Here is a 23,767-nt window from a genome sequence, read left to right on the forward strand (position 1 = left end):
GCAAGGGAAAAAAATGCAGTTTTATTTGCAGACCAGGCTACATAGGAAATCTGAGGTATTGAACAGTTGCAAACGCTCCACCTTTTCCAGCCGCAAGGCTGTTTTTGGAAGGAATCATGCTGTTAGAGTACTGCTTAAAAAAATTTAATAGAAAAAGTGTTACTGCTACCCAGGGATAAGATTCTGTGGGAACACGTGTCTGTATTCTGGTAGGCCTCCCACAGGGGAAACACTGACATTTTCTGATAAGTAAAGAAAGATTGGGAAAGACCTTATAACTTGTACCCTTCGGTCAGCCAACATTCTCCCTGCCAATTCCTGAATACATTATTTTCACATTAATTCACACTGAAACTTCAGTTATCTTTTCACAAGAGAAAAAGAAAACTTAAAAAGACACAGCAGGTGTATTGTATTATTTTTCTTTGCTTTATTATGTTTGATAAATAACTTGACATTTTGTTGGCATATTATTATTTTTATTTATATAAACCAGGATAGTTATTGAGTAAAAATCGTCTTAGTCGGGTTCAAAAAATGTGTTCACAAATATATAGATGTTTTACTATATGTATATGTGTATATATATGTCAATAGATGATAGATATAGATGCAGACTACATATACATCTCTGTGTATATACATAAACTATACAGCAAACATTGTATATAAACACACACATATATATTCCTTCACAACACGTAATTGTTTATTTTACTTTACTTGTGATGAAGTGTCAAGAAGCTAAATATTCGGCAGGGCGTGGTGTCTCACACCTGTAATCCCATCACTTTGGGAGGCCAAGCAGGCAGATCACGAGGTCAAGAGATTGAGACCATCCTGGCCAACATGGTGAAACTCTGTCTCTACTAAAAATACAAAAATTAGCTGGGCATGGTGGTGGACACCTGTAATCCCAGATACTCAAGAGGCTGAGGCAGGAGAATCACTTGAACCTAGGAGGCTGAGGTTGCAGTGAGTCGAGATCGTACCACTACACTCAAATCTGGCGACAGAGAGTGAGATTTCGTAAACAAAACAAAACAAAACAAAAAAACTACATATTCTACTACCTATGAACAGGTTAACTAGCTCAGGCCAGGAGTACCAATAAGAGAGGTAGACCAGAAGTCTTAGACTTACCTAATAGATCTCTCAAGTCTCAAAAATAATACTTCTAAATTCAGTACTTACAAAGTAGTACTAGTACCCACTCTACTGAACAGTTGTTTTTTCTTAAATAAATTTAGATAACTTGCATAAAATAACTCTGTAAAAAGAAAAAAATATATTTTTTAAATGTTTATTATTAATTATACCCATTTTTTACATTCTATAAGTATCTTTAGAAATTTTTGTTTTCAGTCTGATTACTCCTCAACCACCTCTGATAATGTAGGCTACGAGAAGCTTCAATAGATGTGTATGTCTCAATAGATGTGTATTCCACACATGCTGGTATAGTTGAACTAAGCCAAAAAGAAAGAGGAAACTGTGTCTTTAAAACCAAAGTTTGTTTTATAATCGAAAGGGAGACAATATATTATCTGGTGTCTGACTAAAATATTCTTAATCCCTGTATCATAGTGAAGAAGTATGGCTGACTTTACCTCATCTAGTAATTTTATACTGAATTAGCAGATATTCTGCTCAACAGTGTAAAAGCCACTACAGATATTGATTTAAGCTTCTAATGAATAGAACAAATGGAAGCTGTAAACTATTTTTCTTTGAAATTTCTCTAAGCTACCTAATAATTAAATGTACCTGAGATTTCTTTTTCTATAGGATTCTAAATATGTGTGTTTGAAGACTTCTTAATTATTTCCCCACATTTTAAAAATTTTTTATTCTTATGTTTGCATTCAATAGTTAGAAATCTAATCAAACAGTTGATGGCATTTACAGCAGTGTAACACTGACTCTGGTACTTAGAAGCTTCGAGTTGCAAGATCACACCTACACAAAGCAAACATTTTTTTCTCTCATTATGTTTATTACCACCAGGTGATTAGTGATTCACTGAGTTAAGCTTTTCCCATGTAAACCTTAAAGAGAAAAGTGAAAAAGAATTATTTGAATGTAGTTTAAAAATTAAAGGTATATATTAAAGATAAGTATGAGTATGAGTATTAACATTAAATTAATAGAGATGCATAATAGAGTTTCTGGTGCTGAAGAGACCATGATAAATAAGATAAATATTTCTTGCTGTCAGAGAGGCAAACTTCTAAAATGAAGGGTGACAAACAAAATTATTAAATAAATAAATTTAACAATATCATGTCGGATTGTGAAAAAGATTACAAAGCAAACAGTCAAGGTGATATGATAGGTGTATTGGAAATCGGGGTCATTGGGTGGCACTTGACATATTCAGTAGGGGAAGGTGTTTTTGAGGAACTAAACTGGAGTTAAGAACAAAGGGTGAGAAAGGGCCAGCCATGTGAGGAGCTGGGGAAAAGCTTTCAAAGTAGAGGGAACACTACATGTGAAGAACTTGAGGTGGGGAAGAGTTTAGGTTTTTCAAGACCAGAAAGAAAATGAGTTTGCCTAGAGTCAGTTGAGCCTGAAGAGAATCATTAGGAGATGCATTAGGAGAAGTAGGCATGGACTACATTGCAAAACATGTCATTAAAAACAGTATCAAACTCCTAAGTATACATTTAGTGTTTATTCCATCAAAAATCACAACTGACACTTTTTATTTGTAAAATTAGAGTATATTTATCATTTTGCATTAAGTAGAATTATTTATCTTGTTCTAGCAAATATTTGTTGTGCACTTACTATGTACTAGACACTGTTTCATGTTCCAGGACTAGAATAATAAACTACAGAGACAGCAGCCTGCCCTCTTGGAACTTGCCTTTAATTCTCTTTCCTTGTTTATAGTGTTTTGAGTGCCGAAAGATGACAGCAGTAGCTTCCAGGTTTCTCATTGTGGCTCTGTCCTGTTCCTGGTTCTAATTTTGCTGACAAAAGCCTTATGTGGATTTCACTAATCCTAGAAATTAACAGCTTCTGTACCCTTATAGGGAAAAAAAAAAAAAAACTTTCCTCTAGTGAAGTCAATTTTTGATTTTATAAGAACATAATTTCTTACTCTCTAAGAGACGACAGAAAATGATAGAATATGAAGCTATCAATTGAACTAACATCTGAAAAGGGATTACTTATGATGCTAGCTATCCCCCAAAGTGGACTTCCATTCTCTTTGTAGAGGGGAAGGCATTCATTAATTCCTTGGTGTTACTTAATACGAATGTTTATATAATGCAGAATAAGAATGACTCAGACTTCTTAAATAATCCAGCATTTTCTACCTTCCAAATAAATTGAAAAAAAAAGGTCAGAAAATAGTTGTAAAATATAGACATGGTAGTTTATAACTTTAGAGCCCTGTCTATAGACACCTCTCACTGAACGAATTTTTTAAATGACATTTTTAACTCCACCATTATATTTACATACTACTAGAAGTCTCAAATTGAGCTAATGTGAACAATAATATTTCAATTGTAAAACCAGTTTGATGAACAGGTGTGTTGTGAAAATTCGGAAGGGCTATAGATTGAGAGGTTTTCTTTTTTATTGTTGTTTTGGTTTATTTTTGATTGACACATAATAATTTTACATATGTAAAAATTGCAATGATCAAAGTTATAAATAATATATAATATATTACAAAATAGCTAGAAGAGTATTTTGAATGTTCTCACTGCAAAGAAATAATAAATATTTGTGATGATGAATATGCTAATTATACTAATTTGATTATACATTATATACATGTATGAAGACATTATTTTCAAGAGTTCACAGAACTAAAACTCTGGGAATGCAAGAAAAATGACTTGAGAAATGATAATTACAGGATGACAGTTGGCAATTTAAATAGCTATAAATAAATAAGCACAAAAATGAAATTATAATGGGCTTCACAGGTAAAACAGTAAAGTGCCATGACCTTTATGCAGGAAATGTAAAACTTTACTGACAGGTTTTCTTTAAAGTACATCACTTTAACTGCCCTAAAAGAGTTTAAGCAAGTTCTGTTATTTTGTTTATAGTTCTAGGTGTAAAGTGAAATAACTTTGATTTAGAAAGTCTGTACCGGAAGAATTTTCATATATATGAAACTTAACTTTGGAAAAGTCAAATATGATGCACAAAATGGCTCCAAGGGTAACTCATACAAGGAATTTCTCAAATAACTTTAAGTATGTTTTATATATATCATATATATATATATATATATGTTTCATAATAGTTTTCATTTTATTTGTTTCTTCATTCCCTGTGGTTATAAAGGGGGATATGAGGTCACAGTGGGTCAAGAGTTTTATAGATGATTTGACAACAACTGTTCAATACTAGGAAAATAAAGAGAAGTTGAAATCATACATGTATTCATAATTAAAGTCATACTTCAGCAAGCTGGCTTTAAATATACATCATGTAATTCTTTTAAATCGGACCCTCTGAATCCATGACTACCATGTCTTCATGAAGCTGTCCTTCCTCAATTCCCATCTGTTTTAAGGGTTCCACCCATGTTCTTCCTTAGCACCCTCAGTATTTACTCTATTTATGAATTTGTCATGCTGAATTATGGCATAATAAATAAGGCAAACAATTCTTGAGGTCTTATTATGTTCTAGTGCTGGGCTAAGTAAAATACTATACTCTACCACATTATTAAATCCCTAAGACAAACAAATATCTGGGTTAGATTTTATCATCTCCATTGTAGACCAAATGAAACCTTCTTTGAGAAATTAAGAATCTTGTGCAAAGTCACATGGCTAGGAAATTCTGGAAATGGAATTAAACATGGAATTAAATCCCATGTCGGATCCATTTTACTTTAAAACCTCCTACTTCTATTTATTTGTCTACTTTTCTATTATATTGCAAATTTTTGTGAGGTCAAAGGACTTAGACTTTTATCACAGAAATTTCAGCCACTGTCCCTGAAACATGGAAAAAAAAAAAAAAAGTGTAAAGACCAGCAATTAGAATTTTAAAAATCTATTCCAGTGATTCTGTACTCTTAGAAATAAACGACACCTTCCTTGCAGTCTTATATTCAAGGAAGCTAATTTTCCTTATCTATTTGAATACTAAAGACACTAATATGCCACAGTGAACATAAGAATGCCACAGACTTTAGAGTTAGCATCCGTTATTCACAGAGAATAAGCAGAATTAAAGTCTGGTTAACAAAAGGAATTATATTTCCTGAATGCTTGTAATTTAAATCTATGTGGTTGAGTTGTCTTTACAAGAAGCAAGAAACAAATAGGTAGCTCCACAGGCAGTTGGTAGAAGGCACTGGTGTCTATACAACTACATGCCCTTGGGTGTTTTAACCTAACTCTTCAGCTAACCTCTTGGATTACACTATTTTAAACAGATCAAGGAAGTCAGAACCATACCTTTTGAAGAAATAATTGCTATCTAAGCTATACATGCTTGGACTGCATTCATTCAGGCTTTGTGGAGCCTTTATTTGTGCACATTTTAGCAAGTTGCTCAACTTTCTGTGATTTATTGTTTTCACTTATTGAATGGGGATAAAGTAATAACTATGGTCATTTTAGAAGTTTATCTGCATTAAATAAACTTGCTACCAACACTGTAAGGGAGCAACTAATTATTTTTCTCATTTTACAAATGAAAAAAAGAGGTATAGTGAAATAAAGTAGTATTTAATGTGACAGAACTCATAAACAATGGAGCTTGGAACCAATGCCAGTTTACCAGACAAGGCATGCACAGACAGCCACCATAATTACACTATTTCAAAGGTTTCTGTGGAATAAAAAAGTAGTTTCCAGGAAATACTGATGTCTTGCTTCCATCCCCTGTACATTCCGTTTCATTGGTATGAAGTGCAACTCAGGCTTTGGAATTTTTCAAAGCTCCCCAGGTGATTTTAAGGTTCAAAGTTTGAAGCCAATGATATAAAGACTTTAGCAGAGAGCATGACACACAAAGTGAAGGTGATAAATACCATCTCTATTAATACTCCTATTATTATTAACGATATCATTAGAAACTGGTATGAAAGCAAAACAGGTGAATTATTTTTTAAATGACAAAATGTAAGGCAAGGACAAAACAAAACAACAAATTAAGTGGTATGTGGCCAACATGTTTTCCTGTTAAAAAGCTAAATTTTAAAATTGCTTTTTGTAAAAGATAAACTAAAAGAAAAGTGGATGCTCACAAAACAAACCAATGAAGCAGTAATAGACCTGAAACTTGGCTTTTAGTTGGATTCTCTTTTCTGGTTTGAGTCAGAGAAAATCCACTTTGGAGCTTCCCACTTAAATACCTGACTATACAGGGACAAAGCCTAAAATATTTATCAGGAATACAATCATTTCTCTCATGGTTCATATTTTTCATGAGCCTTGGAAGTGTTCTATAGTGATTACTGACTCATTATAGCTTTGCACAGAAGAAAATTTGCATTTAAGGAGCTCAGGCAATATTCAGCAGTTTCCTATCCTTATAACTGTCTGTAATATTTCTAAACTGTCCCACTGTGTCCAGAATTGGTTCCTTCTAGTGGGTTCTTGGTCTCACTGACTTCAAGAATGAAGCGGCAGACCCTCATGGTGTGTGTCACAGTTCTTAAAGATGGTGTGTCCGGAGTTTGTCCCTTCAGATGTTCATGGTCTCGCTGACTTCAGGAGTGAAACTGCAGACCTTCATGGTGAGTGTTACAGCTCATAAAGATAGTGCAGACCCAAAGAGTGAGCAGCAGCAAGATTTATCACAAAGAGCGAAAGAACAAACCTTCCACAGCATGGAAGTGGACACGAAGGGGTCGCCGCTGTTGGCTCAGGTGGCCGCTTTTATTCCCTTATTTGGCCCCACCCACATCCTGCTGATTGGTCCATTTTACAGAGAGCTGATTGGTCCGTTTTTACAGTGCTGATTGGTGTGTTTACAAACCTTTAGCTAGACATGGAGTGCTGATTGGTGCATTTACAACCCTTTAGCTAGACAGAAAAGTTCTCCCAGTCCTTACCCGATTAGCTAGACACAGAGTGTTGATTGGTGTGTTTACAAACCTTTAGCTAGACACACAGTGTGGACTGGTGCATTTACAATCCTTTAGCTAGACAGAGAAGTTCTCCAAGTCCCCCATGCGACCCAGGAAGTCCAGCTGGCTTCACCTCTCACCTGTAGAAAAGTATATAGATTTTGTTTGATCTCTCAATGTTTATTTCAGTCTTATGATTTTGTTGATAAGATTATAGATTAGTAAAACCTAATGCTTACAATTAATATACAACTGAGGTACTAGGCACAATTTCAAGTTACAGTGAGTTTCTCTCTGTCTCTAGTTTTTCATCCTTCAGCTGTGGCTTGCTTTAGGCAAAGGACATGTGGTTACTAATTTTAGTTTGTCATTACTTGAGTTTCCTAAGGTCAGCTAGCTGTGGTGACTGGAAGGAAATGCATGGGTGCGTGAGTGTATTAGTCAGAACAAGGGAATTATTTTTTCATCAATCAGCAGCCTTTGTTTACTTGTCCTAGGGATGACATAAAAATATTTTCATACAATCTATTAATTTTAACTTACTTTCACATTTAACGTTTGAAAACTCTGTACATAAAGTGAAAATAATATTGACAATTTTGACTCTGAAGAAAGAGTGAAAATATTAATATATTTTGCCCTTTTCCCTCTCTCTATGAGTCTCTATGACAGCTGAAAGGTATATCTAGCCTAATGCTGAAGCTACTGAATTTATTTTCAGGATATCTTAATACTGTCAGAATATATACAACTACAAAAATACAACTAACTCTATTATCATAAGTACCATGATTGGCATTTCTGTCCACAAAAAGGTACATTATGTATCCATAATGTATTAGACAGAGCAGATGTATGAATTTCCCATGCAATTTTGTCATGAACAATATATGACCTAAAAACTAGGTTTCTTCAATTTGTTACAGTAAATGAATTCTAGCAAATCAGAATTTTCAGAGCATGAATATAATCAATGTATGCTTAACTATTCTGGTTTAGAAAAGTCAACTCAATTATTTCCAGTCATTTAGACATCCCTTAACAAGAGAACATTTGGTTATTTAAACAGTATCACAATAAATTGTGAATATTGTATTACCTGGAAATTATGTTTTTAATATCTGATTCTATACACACGTATATGGAGTCAGATATACAACACAAGAGAATTAAATTTTCCTTTTGCAGAAGAAGCACATCAGTAGAAAAGCCAATGGTATTTTACTCTTTTACATGTTATGTACATGTTAAGAAAAATAACTTTCTCCTTTGGATTCATTGCTAAGACTTTGAACAGTGCTGCCAATTACTTTCAAATGTGAGAGAGGATATATATCTAGTTGGAATTCACCTGTAATTTAGCCTATAAAATGCAGACTTACAAATAAACGTTAATTGTTGGTGTTTCCACCAGGCTGTAGTTTTCTAAACCATTAATTGACTTCCTAGTCACCAATGGATTTTGGTGATTTACAAAATTAAAAATAGACCAGGTGTGGTGGATCATGCCTGAAATCCCAGCACTTTGGGAGGCCAAAGCAAATGGATTGCTTGAGGCCAGGACTTGGAGACCAGCCTGGACAACATAGTGAGATCCCACCTCTACAAAAAATCCAAAAATTAACCTGGTGCTGTGGCCCATGCCTGTAGTCCCAGCTACTTTGGGAGATTGAGGTGGGAGGATTGCTTGAGCCCTGGAGTTTGAGATTACAGTGAGCCATGATCTTGCCACTGCACTCCAGTCTGGGAGACAGAGTGAGACTCTGTCTCTAATAAATGAATGAATGAATGAATGAATGAATGAACAAAAGAATAAAAATGTACAGTGAATAAAGCAGTGGTATATTCAGGACATATATTCCTTATACGTCCTGTGCTTAACTACAGAGTCTGCTCTTTAATTTGCCAAGTTTGATCTATATTTATATTAAAATGAATTTTCTTTCCACCAAAGAAATCTAGCAGAACAATCTTTAAGAGACTCTACAAATTATGACATAAGTTTTAGTCATTATTCTAAGAGTGATTTGCTATTTGACCTAGCAAGAACATTAGTAATTCTGGTAGAACCTTGTTCTGACAATCTTCAAGAAGACATAGATGGCCCATTTGTCTTCATACTTTTCCCTGGCTCAAAGTACCTGGTGTCCATTCCTGAGAGCTGTCAGCCTATCTCACTTTCCTTTATATATACTATGCACTTAATCCCAGGCCATGTACTGATGATAACTGCTATGCTTGATGACCTCTACAGTGGGCAATTACCTAGTCGGAACCTCTTTCAATTCCCAAAAGCTCTCCTTGTTTTCTTAGTCATTCTAGTATTATCTCATGTCAGTGAATTAACTCCTTCAGGAACATGCATATAGGAACTGCCAACCAAAGAGAGGAATTTCACTAGGTACGCAAAGAAAGGGGATATTAAAAGTGAAACAACCATATTGGATCAAGTACCTGAAACTTTTATTTTAAAGGTCACATAAGTGTTGAGGTAACTGGGGTAGTCTTGGAATGGCCAGGAAAGAAAATTAAGGCTACACAGAGAACCTTTCCAGAATAGGAAGTACTTTGTAGGAGAGTTAGTTTTGTTCAAGTGTGGCATAAATTGGAAGCCACCTTGACCCCCAACTATTTAGCAAAATGGCTGTGCTTTTGGAATATTGGCTGAGCATGAGTGTGTCAAGCAAAAATGACACAAACTAACAAACTGAGAGACCAAGTATGAGAAAACATGGTGTATTGTACTGACATCTAGGTAAACCAAATCATTTTATCAATGTACAAGCATCTATAGAAAGTGTAGTGTCTGTTTTTAACAGATACATCAAGTAGCAGTGACTAAAACAATTGTGTCATTGTGGCCTCCAATCCACTCTTAACCCAATACAGCTGTGTCCCCTGCTCCCTTCTCTTCCATCCCTATCTACACAGTATGGAATCCGGGTCCACCATCACAACCATTTGCTTGTCAATACCTCCAAATCCCTTTCTTTTTTCTACATCCATTGGAGTCACAGGGAATGGCTGTAGGTATATAATCTCACAAACGTGCTTGTGGTATCCACTTGAGTTTTTTTTAACTTTTTTGTTATTTTAATTGATGTATCATAATTATATACATTTGTTGGGTACAATGTGATGTTTTGTCTTGATATCTATACATGCAGTATAGAATAAACAAATCAATCTAATTAACATATCTCTTACCTTTCTTGTCAGTTTTTTGTGGCAAGACATTTGTATCTTAATCTCTTGGTTACTTTGAAATACACAATACATTGCTATTGTGAATTCAATACTTCTTAACTATTCTACTATGTTTAGTGTGTTTACTTTCTCCCCTTTTGAAAACAACTGTTTTATACCTACTTTTCTTTCGTCAAACCACTAGCATGGTCTCCTAATTCATTCTGGCCTGAAAACCTAACCTCACACTTCATTGATAAAATGGAAGTTAATGGAAACAAACAAACAACAACAACAACAAAAATGCTACCTCATCTTCTCTTCACCACAGCCTGCACTTCTATTAAGATGAGTGAAATGTTCCCGCCCTATCATAGTGTAGTCCCTATTTTTCGGTTCTTGGCTTCATTTTTTTCTGTCTCCCGCACTTACCCTTAACATGCATTCTTTCTTTCTGCATTTCAACAAATCCTGATCCACTCGATATTTTATGGTCATGTATGGACACATTCAGGAATTATTTATCTTTAAAGTATTCCTCACATAACCTCATTTCTCCTTTCAGCTCCTACTCAATGTCTCGTCTCCCTTAGAGAAAACTCTACACTCTATATTCGTTATCTTCATTTTTGTCCACATTACCAAGTCTCACCACTCCACTAAAACATCCTTTTCAAGGTTTCCATGGTCATGGTGTTGCTTTATTAGCCATTGGCCACATCCATGTTCTTATCTTTATTGAAACTTAGAATTTGAAACAACTGAATACTCACTCTTTCTTGAAATATTATGTCTTAGCTATTGGAATCCCCTGCTGTTGAAACGTTTTCTTTTTCCTTTCTTCCTTTACCACCTCAAACTGTTTATTTGCTCTATGTAGTAAAGAATTAACCTTATACAGAGAAACATCTGGCCTTTGCCCTACATTACCTTAAGGTGGTCTGTAGGCCCTTGGAATGTCCTGCCTTGATTAAAATGTCCTTATTTACCAGGGGGCCTTGGCCACTGGATAGTTTAAAAGTGTGATTTATAATGGAGGCTTTGAGCCCTAGAGGTATCTTCTCTGTCTCTAGAAAGGCTGGAGAGTGAAGGTCACCCATATTTGTAGTCAACCATGGAACCCCTCAGTAAAAATTTTGGATACTGAGGCTCAGGTGAGCTTCCGTGGTTAGTAAAACTTCATACATATTGTCACATATTGATGAGAGGCAATTTTCAGTAAGTTCTATGAGTAGTTCTAGAGAATTATCAAGTATAATGGTGGTTTGGGGAAACTCCTAAACATTCAGGTGATATTAGAAGTAAGGGAGGTCTTTTGGACTGTGCTTCTTCAAATTCTGCAGGCTCCTTCTCCTCTTTTTTGAGTATTGATGTGTTCTAGGGCTTGGTCCTAGACCCCTTTTCTCTAACTACAAACTCTCCCTATATGATTTCATGGAGTCCCGGATTTTCAAATGCCATCACAAATCAATATTTCTAGATCCAAATTTTCCCAAGGAGTTGGGGATTTATAATCATTCTCATTTGTAACATGTGTAATTTTATGATTATTAGCTGGTCAATTTCACATGCCCCATAGAAAGGTCTGCACTACCCCTTCTCATCTTATTTCTCTTTAGTCAACGTTATCCTAGTTAGTAGCAACTATTTGCTCCAACTAGAACCTAAGATATGTTCTTGATTCATTCTTTCAATTACCTCATGACGTAATGAGGTGAATTCAATATCGGGTTGTATTTTAATTAGAACTGATAATTCAGTGAATATGCAAAGGTATGATCATTCTGTTGGTAAAGGTATGATCATCCTGAACGTTAAAATATTTTACTACCTCTAGACTAGTTTAAAAAACCCATTGCTTGAAGCAAGACTTTATTTATCCTTCACTCTCTGTCCCAGCCTCTCTGGTTGTACACCTAGTTATTTTTCCAGCTTCCTAGAATCCAGCGACTAAAGGGTTAATGCCTGACTGGGGAATTTTAGAACTTTGTTTTGGCCCTTCAGCCAGCTTCAGTTATGGTTCGTGGATGCTTGTGCTAGTTATATCAAAAATTTCTCCTCTTGAGCAATTCCCTTGATATCTCTTGGGGCTACTGAAGGTCGATTGTCCCATACTGGCATGTGCCAGTTCTCCACATCTCCCACCAGTTCACTGTCGGTTTCCTGGGAAGGCCTTCTTTCCCAATATCTTCTTGATCTTGAACTCCAGAATGGGAGAAAGAGTGCCTAGTAGCCATGACGGTACTTCAACATGCAAATGCCAAGTAATCATCTGGCACCCTTCAAATACAATATGCTTCTGGCCATTGTTCTCTTGGAATCACTGTTGCTTATGTGACTTCTTATGTGAATTAAAACCTTCACAGTACCTTTTTCCTATAAGTTCATGGGAGAAACCTGGAGTCTAGGTAGGTTGATCTAATTAGGACCACCAAGAGCAGTAGCGGGGCACTGGCCATTCTGCAATTGCTGTGGGTGCTCCATAGAAAGTTGGGGGGCATGGACAAACACATGGAGTTGACAAGTCAGTTTAAAGCTAGAGGAGCCCAGGGTACAGATGTCTCTTTTAACCATTCTCATTGATGTTTTTTGCTGAGATATACTTCAAGTGTGAAAACATTCACCCTCTTAAAGTGCATAACTTAAAGGTTATTAGTATATTCACAGTTACACATCCCTCACAACTATCAGATTCCAGGATATTTTCATCATCTCAAGAAAAAACAAAACAACAACAACAACAACAACAAAACACATAACTACTAGCAGTCATTTCCCATTTTCCCCTCCCTGCAGGTTCTGGAAATTACTAATTTACTTTTTGTCTTTATGAATTTGCCTATGCTGGACATGTCATATAATTGGAATCACACAATATGTGCCTTTTTGTGTCTGGCTTCTTTCAGTCAGCATACAGTTTTCGAGATACATCCATGTTTTACCATGTGTCACTATGTCACTCCTTTTTATGAATAAATCATAGTCCATTGTAGAAATATATCCATTTTGTTTCTCCCTTCATCAATTGATAGACTTTGGTTTGTTTCCACTTTTCGGTTAACATGAATAAAGTTGCAACGACATTTGTGTACATATTTTGTGGAAATATATGTTTTATATATCTGACTGTGGAATTGTTCAATCATATGGTGACTCTACGTTTAACTTTTTGTGAAATTGCCAAAATGTTTTTCCAGTTAGCTGTACCATGTTACATTCCAGTGAGCAAGGTATAAGAATTTTAATTTCTCCACATTTTCACCAACACTTGAATTTTCCATTTTTATTATAGTCATTATGAATTATAGGAAGCAGTATTTTATTGTGCTTTTGATTTGTAGTTTTCTAATAATGAATAGTGTTGAGCATCTTTTTATGTACTATTGGCCATTTGTTTATCTACATTGAAATAATATCTTAATCCTAAGCCCATTTTTAATTATTCATCTTTTACTGTTGAATTGTAAGGATTCTTTTTATATTCTGGATGCTAGATACGTATCAAATATATGATTTGCACATATTTTCTCTCATTGTCTGAATATGTTTTTACCTTTTTAACAGTGTTATTGAAAAGAAAAATGGGTTTCTTGATTTTGAGAAAGTCCAATTAACCTATTTTTTCTTTCGTTGGTAAATTTAAAGTCAGGAATATTTATTTCTGTATTTTTCTTCAAAAAGTTTTACACTTCTAGTTTTTACGGTTAAGTCTTTTATCCATTTTGATTTAATTTTTTTGTATTATGTGAGATAGGAGTCTAAATTCGCCCCTTTGCATGTTGATAACTAGTTGTCTCAGCATCTTTTGTTGAAAAAACTATTATTTCATCTTGAAATCTCTTTGTATATTTGTTGAAAAACAATTAACCATAGGTGTATGGCTTAATTTCTGGCCTTGATTCTTTTAATCAATCTATATGTCTATCTTTATGTCAGTGTCACAGAAGCTTGGTTATTGTAGGTTTGTAGTAAGTTTTAAAATTAGGCAGAATGAGTCCTCTAATTTTGTTTTTCTTTTAAAAAATGTTCAGACTCTTCTGTGTCATTTCAATTATCATGTTGCTTTTAGGACCAGCTTGTCAATGTCTGCCAAAAGAAGGAGGGGAAGTTTGGATAGAGACCATCTTGAAATTGTAGGTTAATTTTTAGGTTACTGCCATTTTAAAAATATTTGGGCCTCAAATGCTTGAATGCATAACATATGCATTTATTTATATTTTCTTTTAATTTCTTTCTGTAATATTTATAGTTTTCAGTGTACAGGTTTTCATTGCCTTTGGTAAATTTGTTCCTAAGTATTTTATTCTTTTTGCTACTATTGTAAATTTTTATCTTCATATAGTTCATTCGTAGAATATAGAAAAACAACTGTTTTTGTACATTGATAATCTTTTCTGTAACCATCCTAAACTAATTTATTAGCAATAATAAGAGATAGTTTACTATAGTATTTATTGTTCCCATCTTAATGTCCAAATGATTAACTCTCACTTATATGTGAGAACATGCAATATTCAATTTCCTGTTCTTACATTAATTTGCTTAGGAAGATAGCCTCCAGCTGCATTCATATCACTGCAAAGGACATAATTTCATTATTTTTTTTTATGGCTGCACAGAGTTCCTTGGTGTATATGTGCCACATTCTTTATCCGTTGTACTGTTTATGGGCCCCTAGGTTGATTCCATGTCTTTGCTATTGTGAATAGTGCTGTGATAAACATACAAGTGCATAGGTCTTTTCGGTAGAATGATTTATTTTCCTTTGTGTATATACCCAGTAGAGGGATTGCTAGGCTGAATGATAGCTCTGTTTTAAGTTGTTTGAGAAATCCCTCAACTGCTTTCCACAGGGGCTGAACTAATTTACATTCCCCTAACAGTGTATAAACATTCCCTTTTCTCTGCAGCCTTGTCAGCATCTTCTTTATTTTTTTCCTGACTGTTTATTAGTAGCCATGGGAGTGATGTAAGTTGGTATCTCATTGTGGTTTTTATTTGCATTTTTCTAATGATTATTGGTATTGAGCATTCTTTTTTTTTTTTCAAATGCTCGTTGGCTGCTTGTAAATCTTCTTTTGAGAAAATGTCTGTTTATGTCTGTATATCTTTTTAATGGGATTGTTTTTTGTTGAATTGTTTAACTTCCTTATACATTTTGGATATTAGACTTTTGTTGGATGTATAGTTTGCAAATATTTTCCCCTTTCTGTGGGTTTTCTGTTTGCTGTGTGAATAGTTTCTTTTGCTGTGTATAAGCTCTTTATTTAGTTAATTAGGTTCTACTTGTCAATTTTTGTTTTTGTTGCAATTGCTTTTGGGGATTTAGTCATAAATTATTTACCATGGTCAATGTCTAAAATGGTATTTCCTATCTTTTCTTCTAGCACTTTTACAGTATAAGGTCTTACATTTAAATCTTTATTTCATCTTGAGTTAATTTTTGTATATAGTAAACGATAGTGATCCAGTTTCATTCTTCTGCATATGGCTAGCCAGTTATCCCAACACCATTCATTGAATAGGGAATCTTTTCCTTTTTTATTATTTTTGTTGACCTTATTGAAGATAAAATGGCTGTAGGTGTGTGGCTTTCTTTCAGTGTTCTGTATTGTATTGCACTGGTCCATGTATTTGTTTTTTGAACCAGTACCATGGTATTTTGGTTATTGTAGCCTTATAGCATAGTTTGAAGTCAAGTAATGTGCTGACTCTGGATTTGTTGTTTTTGCTTAGGATTGTTTTGCCTATTCAAGATCTATTTGGTTCCATATAAATTTTAGAAGAGTTTTTTTTTCTAGTCTCTGCAAAATGATATTGGTATTTATAGGAATCACACTGAACCTGTAGATTGCTTTGGAGAGTACGGCCATTTTAACTATATTAATTATTCCAATCCATGAGCATGGGATGTTTTTTCATTCATTTGTGTCATTTTTGTTTTATTTCCCTAGTGTTTTGTAGTTTTCCTTGCAGAGATCATTCACCTCCTTGGTTAGATGTATTTCTAGGTACTTCATTATATTTTGTGGCTATTGTAAATGGGATTGTGATATTATTTGGCTTTCAACTTGAATGGTATTGATATATAGAAATGCTACTGATTTCTGTATGTTGATTTTTTATCCTGCAAACTTTACTGAAGTCGTTTATCAGTTCCAGGAATCTTTTGGCAGTCTTTAGGGTTTTTTAGGTATAGAATAATATCATCAGTGAAGAGAGGTAATTTGACTTCTTCCTTTCCTTGTTAGGTGCCTTTATTTCTTTCTCTCACCTGCTTGTTTTGGCTAGGACATCCCGTACTATGTTAAATAGGACAGGTAAGTGTGGACTTCCTTGTCTTGCTCCAGTTCTCAAGATAAATGGTTTTAGCTTTTGTGTATTCAGTATGATGTTGGGTATGGATTTGTCCTAGATGATTCTTATTATTTTGAGGTATGATCTTTCAGTGCCTAGTTTGTTGAGGTCAAAATATTTTCTAATGTTCCCTTTTATTTCTTATTTGACTCAAAGTCTTTTAAGGATTGTGTTTTTAATTTCCACATACCTTGGAATCACCCAACTGTCTTTTGGTTATTGATTTGTGATTTCTTTTCACTATAGTTGGAGAATAGACTTTCTATAATTTCAACATTTTAAATTGATTGCGATTTGATTTATAGCATAAACTAGCATGTGATAAAAGTTGGAGAAAGTCCACTTCCACTTACGAAGAATGGCTAGTCTGCTATTGGTGGAATCCTTCAATATTTAGAACAAAACCTCTATACTAAATTCCCAAACACTATTTACGTCTACAATGCTCTGTATGCTCAGGATACTGCCTATGTCTCCGTCTTATACAGAATTCTTCCCCTTTTTCACTAGTATCTGTTGATATTAGCACCTTATTTCTGTTCCTAAAATACCCCCAATTCCCAATTCAAGGTCTTATACTTGCTATTCCGTCTACCTAGCATATTAAAAAACACAAATTAATGATGTTCCTATGCTATATATTTTGATAATAGCATCATTTTATTTAAGAAATTATGTTTTTATAATTCTCATTTTACATATAAGAAAACTGAGCTCTAAAGACATTCATATATTTGTTCAATGTCACATACTAAAAATCTCTGAGAAAAACTGAAGAGTTAATACATATTATTTCAAAATATGACTAATGTTTCTTGTATATGACATCACAGTGTCAGGATTCAAACCATGTGTGTTTGATTCCAGAGTCCAAACTTTTATCAGTGTCCAATTTTGCTACATTAGTATAAATGCCAAATAAAATGATAGATGGAATACTTATTTGTACAATTTAAAGTTCTTTAGATAGTCTAAATAAGTGATGGATGGATAGGCAGTAAGGAATACACTTATTTAACTTCCAATCTTCTGGCACGTTCTTCTCCTTGAAAATTTTGCAGATATATATATATATATATATCAATGTACTTCTTTCTTACTACATCCTTTGCACACATTTTTCTCATTGTTTCAAATGTCGTTGTAAAAATGGAACAAATCTTTACTCATTCTTCAAGTCTCAGCTCAAATTCCTCCTCTGTGAAGCAGACAGAATCCCATGGATAGATTTAGAACATTTTTCTCTGATATTCTTATTACATTCTGTACCCATATCAATAAAAGTATTATAATATAATTGATTAAAAGCACAGACTCTGGGAATCGAGTTCAAATTCAAATTCAGCCACTTATTAACTATGTGACTTTGGGCAAGTGTCTTAAATATTTTGTGCCTCAGCATTCTCAGTTGCAAAATGTGAGAAATGATAGCATGGATCTCCTTAAACTATAAGTAATATGATGCATTTAAAGTTACTTAGAACAGTTCCTGGCAATTGGAAAACATGAAATATTACCTCTCTTTATATATGTTTATTATACACACAGATTATATTAATATATTTATAATTTTTTATTATTGCTACTATATACATGTAAGCATTCCTACTAGTTATATTACTTACTTTTTGAAGGCAAAAATGGCATTCTTTTTTTTTAAACCATAGTTCTTCTCTCATTATATGCACACAATAAAAATTAAATATTAAATAAAAAATTGCTTCTGTCACCAGTTATGCAAAATTAGACAAATGACGGTTTTATATTTATGAAAAGTATTGTTTTAGAAAAAGTGGTTTCTCTTCTCTTTGCACCTTAAATGTCTCGCATAACTTTAAGAAAGCTCTTAGGTCATCTGCACCCAAAAATGCACATTCACTAATAAGCATATATATATATGTATGTGCATTTTCAGGAAGATATGTCATAAGAGTTTGTTGTGTGTGTGTGTGCATGTGTGTGTGTGTGTATACATTTCACCTACAATTTTATAGTTTCACAAATACCCTTAAGACAATTTATGGAAACTGTGGAGTTCCTCTGACTATATTGTTCAGAAACCTAATCTAGCCACTGTCTCTTTATTTTCTGGGTAAAATTGTGCTAAGTCAGCTTTAAGACCATGAACTCCTTTTTCCCAAATCCCCTTTACTATGTCCTTGGGAGCTACAATGAAGTAAGTAAAATGACATCCATTAATCTTAGGAGTCATTTTGGTCACCTACAATGATGGACAGATTCAAAGGAGTCTGGCACGTTCCAGCTTAACTTTACTCTCCTTTGCTCTGCCCCTAGCTTTTCTTCCCAACTATTGACTCTGCTGCCCAACAGTGAACTCAGCCCCATACTCTTGTCTATAAGCCCGAAGACTTCGTACCTAAACTGAGACAACTACTTCCTTCATATCTTGCCACATCTTCTTGCCAGTATGAATTTGATGCCTCAACATGCTAGGTTACTTACATTTACCTGCAAGCTGCAACTTACCCCCGTACCAAATTTTCTGGAAGATGGGTTAGTAATTTCTTCTCTGTTCCTCCACCCCTGGTTTTCAGTCTTTCAGTAAAAAAGCTCTCATTTCCATAATGCTCACTGTGCTCTGTTTCTCTAAGTACACTCTGATGATATATTCCTCAAATTTCTGGTATTTCATGATTACATAATCTCTGAAATTTCTTCATTTATTTCTAGTGGACTTTATGTGCTGAAGCCTTGAAGATATTTCACTAAAAATATAGTTCTTTTAAATAAAGTGATTCTACAGAAATGACGTATGGAAGGCATGATGAGAAGAAAGGAAATAGGTAATTTCCCCAAATAATACAATTTTATAGCAGCCTATAATTGAGGAAAACTCTTTGTAATGTATCTTTTTCCTATTTCTGGTAAATTTACTGTGACCTGTAAATGCTGGCTGAACTGTTATCGCCTTTAATTTTTAGAATGCTAATTTCGGCTTGCAAGCATAGACGCATTACAGGCATTAGCTAGTAATGGACTCAACTTGACCTTAGCTAGAATATTTGTTTTAGTTACTATATGTACTTAATCATATTTAAAAAAACAAAGAATCTAGATTAAAATTTAGCTATGTTTGCCAACAAAAATGCATTGAATGTGACTTTTTTTATGTAAACAGACTTTATTTAAAAATTGGCCTTATAATAATACCTCACATTCAATAGTTGCTGATAACATATGAATTTGTTCCTTGAAGTGAATAGCAGGATATTTTTCTAAAAGCTGCTTAAGTGCATTAGCAAAGACGAAATATTGCTATTATTTTTTATGTAAAATCAGGTCCATTTTGCCTTGTTTTTCAACTTGCCTGTTAATGAACTCTGAAAGCATTTTCATATTAGTAATTTGCTTCTAAGATCCTGTCCTCTTGTGACTTTTGTTCTGTTGATCACCTTTGATCTCTGGTTTTCCTGTATTTATCACTACTTGTTTTAAAGGAATTCTAATCACAGACCTTGAACATAAGCTGATAATGATGAAAGATTGTCTAAAACTAGTGTGTTAAAAAGTTGATTAAAAATAGCTCTTGTATTTTACTTGTAATAAAAAAAGCTTATAATTAATGTAAATAAAAGTTACAATATTTATAATTTAATATAAATATTAGTTGAATATAGTTGTATGAAAAATGAAAACTTTTAAAATAAAATCTAGAATATAATGACAATAAAATAGAATAGTGGACATGTAGTTTTTCAGATTCCTTCTTTCAAATCATTTTTTAAATTAAAATCTGTATTTTTAATTTTTAAAAATTAAAAATCATATCTCATCTCAGTGACATGACTTTTGTTCAGCTGTCTTACCTTTTTCTCCAAGTTATATTACTTAATCCCCTATTTTTGACACCAATTGACCATTTTAGGAAAAAGCCATTCTAATTACTTTAGAGTTTCTAGTTTGCCTATTTTAGTTAATGTCATATGAGGTATGACTAATGTCTATTTCCAAATTAAAATGACTCATAGAAATTTATTATGTTTCTTCTACTTATTGCATAAAATGCTGCCTTTTTGTGTATGTTAACTTGGAAATTTCACAATTGTTTAATTTTGCTCCTGGATTAAAAAAGAAAATATAGAAACATACCTGCATCTAAGATGTTATTTAATAACTTAATAAGTCCTATGACATATATAATTATTCAAAAGATTTATAAAAACTAATTTCCTATGTATGTTTGGTACTTGGAATCCTGATTTATCTATATAAATTATAATCAGTGCTTTATCAATGGAAAATTTAGATTATGACAAAGAATTCCAAAAAGAGATAATGTTGCTTGGATTCTGACAGAAAAACAAATCAAGTACGAATCTAAATTCCAATACCAAAGCCTCCATGTGTGACCCTAGGAAATTACTTAAATTTTTCTAACCTTCCATTCTCTCCACTATAAAATGGAGACCAATAAAAGAAATGATAAGATGAAATAATAAATAGAAAATTAATAAATGGTACCTGTTTTGCTACTGCTTCCCTAACAAAACATAACAAAGTGAGAGTCTTAAACAACAGAAATTTATGTTCTCACAGTTTTGGAAGTCTAAGATCAAGGTGTTGACATGTTTGGTTTCTTCTGTGCCCTTTCTCCTTGATGTACAGATGGCCTCATTCTCACTGTGTCCTACATGGTCTTTTCTCTGTGTCTGCGTAGCTCTGATGTCTCTCTGTGTTCAAATTTCCTCTTGTTGTAAGGACACACCAGACTGAACTGCAACCCACATTAATGGCCACATTCTATTGCCTCTTTAAAGGCCCTATCTCCAAATGTGGTTTCAACATATGAATTTTGGAGGATGCGTTTCAACCCATAACAGTAACTAACTGATTGTTTTTTTAATCTTGATAATGTAAGTGTTATCTTAGGAACTGTGTAAACATGTAGGTTCCCACTTCCATTGAAGCCTGTTAAATCAGAATCTTTGTAACTGGAGCCTGATTTGTTCCTGGCACAGGATAGTCATACGTATGTATGTCTGTGTATATGTATGCAATAATTAATTAGTGTTTTTATAGTAGTATTAGTCTTAATTGTAGTGGTTTTGTGGTAGATGGCAGGATTTTTATTAGTGATGATGGTAGGTATGACTTTTAGAGTTCAATTGAAGTTTAGTTGAAGGGACAGCCTCTTGGAAAGTTACATAAAGGGATAGTGTTGCATAGTGGTTACAGATAAGTCAGACTCTCTTTTCCATTGTTGATATAACAAATTACCACAAACTTAGTAGCTCAAAAGAATACCCATTTAATGTATCACAGTTGTGTAGGTCAGAAGTCCAGGTGGACTACACTGCATTTTCTCTCTATTCACGCTTTCACAAGGCCCAAAACATGGGACAGCCAGACTGGGCTCTTATCTTAAGACCTGAGGGAAAGAATCTATTTCCAAGATCATTCAAGTGGTTGGCATGATCCATTTCCCTGTGGCTTTAGGTCTCAGGTTGTTGGTCCTTGCTGACTGTCTTCTGGAAGTTAACTTTCTGCTTCTAGAGGCCATCTCCCTCATTCTTTCTCACTCGGTCCCTTCCATCTTCAATCCAGCAACAAAGCACTAAGTCCTTCTCATTTTTATAATCTTCTCTGCCACCAGCTGGGGAAAACATTCTGCTTTTATAGATATTCATGTGATTAGATCAGGGCCCATCCAGCTCCTCTTACCATATTAAGGTCAAATGTACCATATAACACAAACTAATCACAGGGTGATATTTCATCATATGAACAGGTTCTCAGGATTAGCGTTTAACATCTTTAGATGACATTTTCAAAATTTCTGACAACAATACCAACTTTTAAGGCAAGCCCATTTGATCCAATTTTCTACTTCTTGCAGAATCACTTAATAGTTTTGTGACACTTAACTCTTTGACTTATCTCCTCCTGTAATTTTTATCTATAAAATTTTGTTTATAATAATAGCATTTATCATGGATAAATGACATGATACATGCAAATCTTTGGTTTACATAAGACCTGTTAAATAGCCTGTGCTAAATAACTTGTCATAGTTGCTGCTGCTGTTGCTATTGTTATGGGTTTTACTATTGTATATGCTGCTCTGGGTAAATTGTTCATCATACTATAGGCATAATTACAGAGGAACTAAGGCTTAAATAAGGAAGAAATCTTAAATATTTTATTCCACCATTTTTAGTAGGAATTTTAATGTAGGAAAATATAGAATATAATAAACATCTATGTACCCACTAAGTGGAATTAGCAAATTTTAATATACTGTCTTGTTTCTTTAAATGATTTTCATAAAAGAAATTAAATAATGTGGGATTTCTCTTTGTGCCAGTACTTAGGCCTGTTTGACTCTTTATTGCTTAAGAAAGAATCACAATATGTACATGATGTTCAATATGTACCTCCCTGGGTATATTTTAATATTTTTACTGGATGTAAGTAGCATGTCTGTGGCATTACATTGTTTTAGAAATGTTATTCTACAGTTATCATTTGAAGCTTTCTTTTATACGTTAAACATTAGAGTTTCAATATTTCTCCAAATAGAAGAAATAACTCTAGTAGACAACACAAAACATTTTAATGACCTGAATGTAAAGAAGTAGTTTTTAAACATGATGTCAAAAGCAAAAATAATAAAATATTGATAAATTAGGCTAAATCTAAAACTGTTTTAAAGAACAAAATAATGTTCAGAAATAAGGGTCAGACATGAAGATACGTGAAACATCTGTAGCAGACAAGGGTTTAGTATAGAAAACACATTCATGAATCAATAAAAACAAATAAAAAACCCAGTAGAAAAATGAGTGAATATATGTACTGGTGATTCTCTCAGACTTTGGTAATGGAGACCCTGAGTTTAGTTTGGAGTTGCTAGTCTGAACAATTAGTAGACACTATAAGTAGGTCTCCACTGGGGCCTGCTACACTCAGCCCTACTACAGAAGTCATTCCTTTGGGAAAGGGCCAAGTTTCTCAAACACGAATATGTATATGGATCTCCAAGGATATTAGCACCAGTTCATCTAGCTAAGCTCAGTGAACATTTATGTGAACGATCATTACTTAATATGCGTTATTGGATAGATTATTTGAAAGCAACATTTTTGGAGAATAAGCCTAAGAACATACTTTTGTTTTGTTTTGTTTCTAAATGGAAAATGAAAC

The 23,767-nt window shown here is 33.8% G+C and overlaps 1 protein-coding gene across 8 annotated transcripts in view; it reads left to right on the forward strand.

Annotated features, from left to right (window-relative positions):
* The window catches only part of LOC103881450 (caspase recruitment domain-containing protein 18), a 269,585-nt gene that overhangs the window by 153,944 nt on the left and 91,874 nt on the right, over positions 1-23,767 (forward strand). Inside the window, exon 6 of one of the 8 annotated variants that reach the window (XR_004177380.1) lies at positions 19,295-19,407. The exons of the other annotated variants lie outside the window; for them this stretch is intronic. The gene's annotated coding sequence lies outside the window, so the exon portion shown is untranslated. The remainder of the gene's footprint in view (positions 1-19,294; positions 19,408-23,767) is intronic. 8 annotated transcript variants of the gene reach the window in all.

The sequence above is a fragment of the Papio anubis genome, chromosome 12 (genome assembly GCF_008728515.1).
Source record: "Papio anubis isolate 15944 chromosome 12, Panubis1.0, whole genome shotgun sequence".
Lineage (NCBI taxonomy): Eukaryota > Metazoa > Chordata > Mammalia > Primates > Cercopithecidae > Papio > Papio anubis.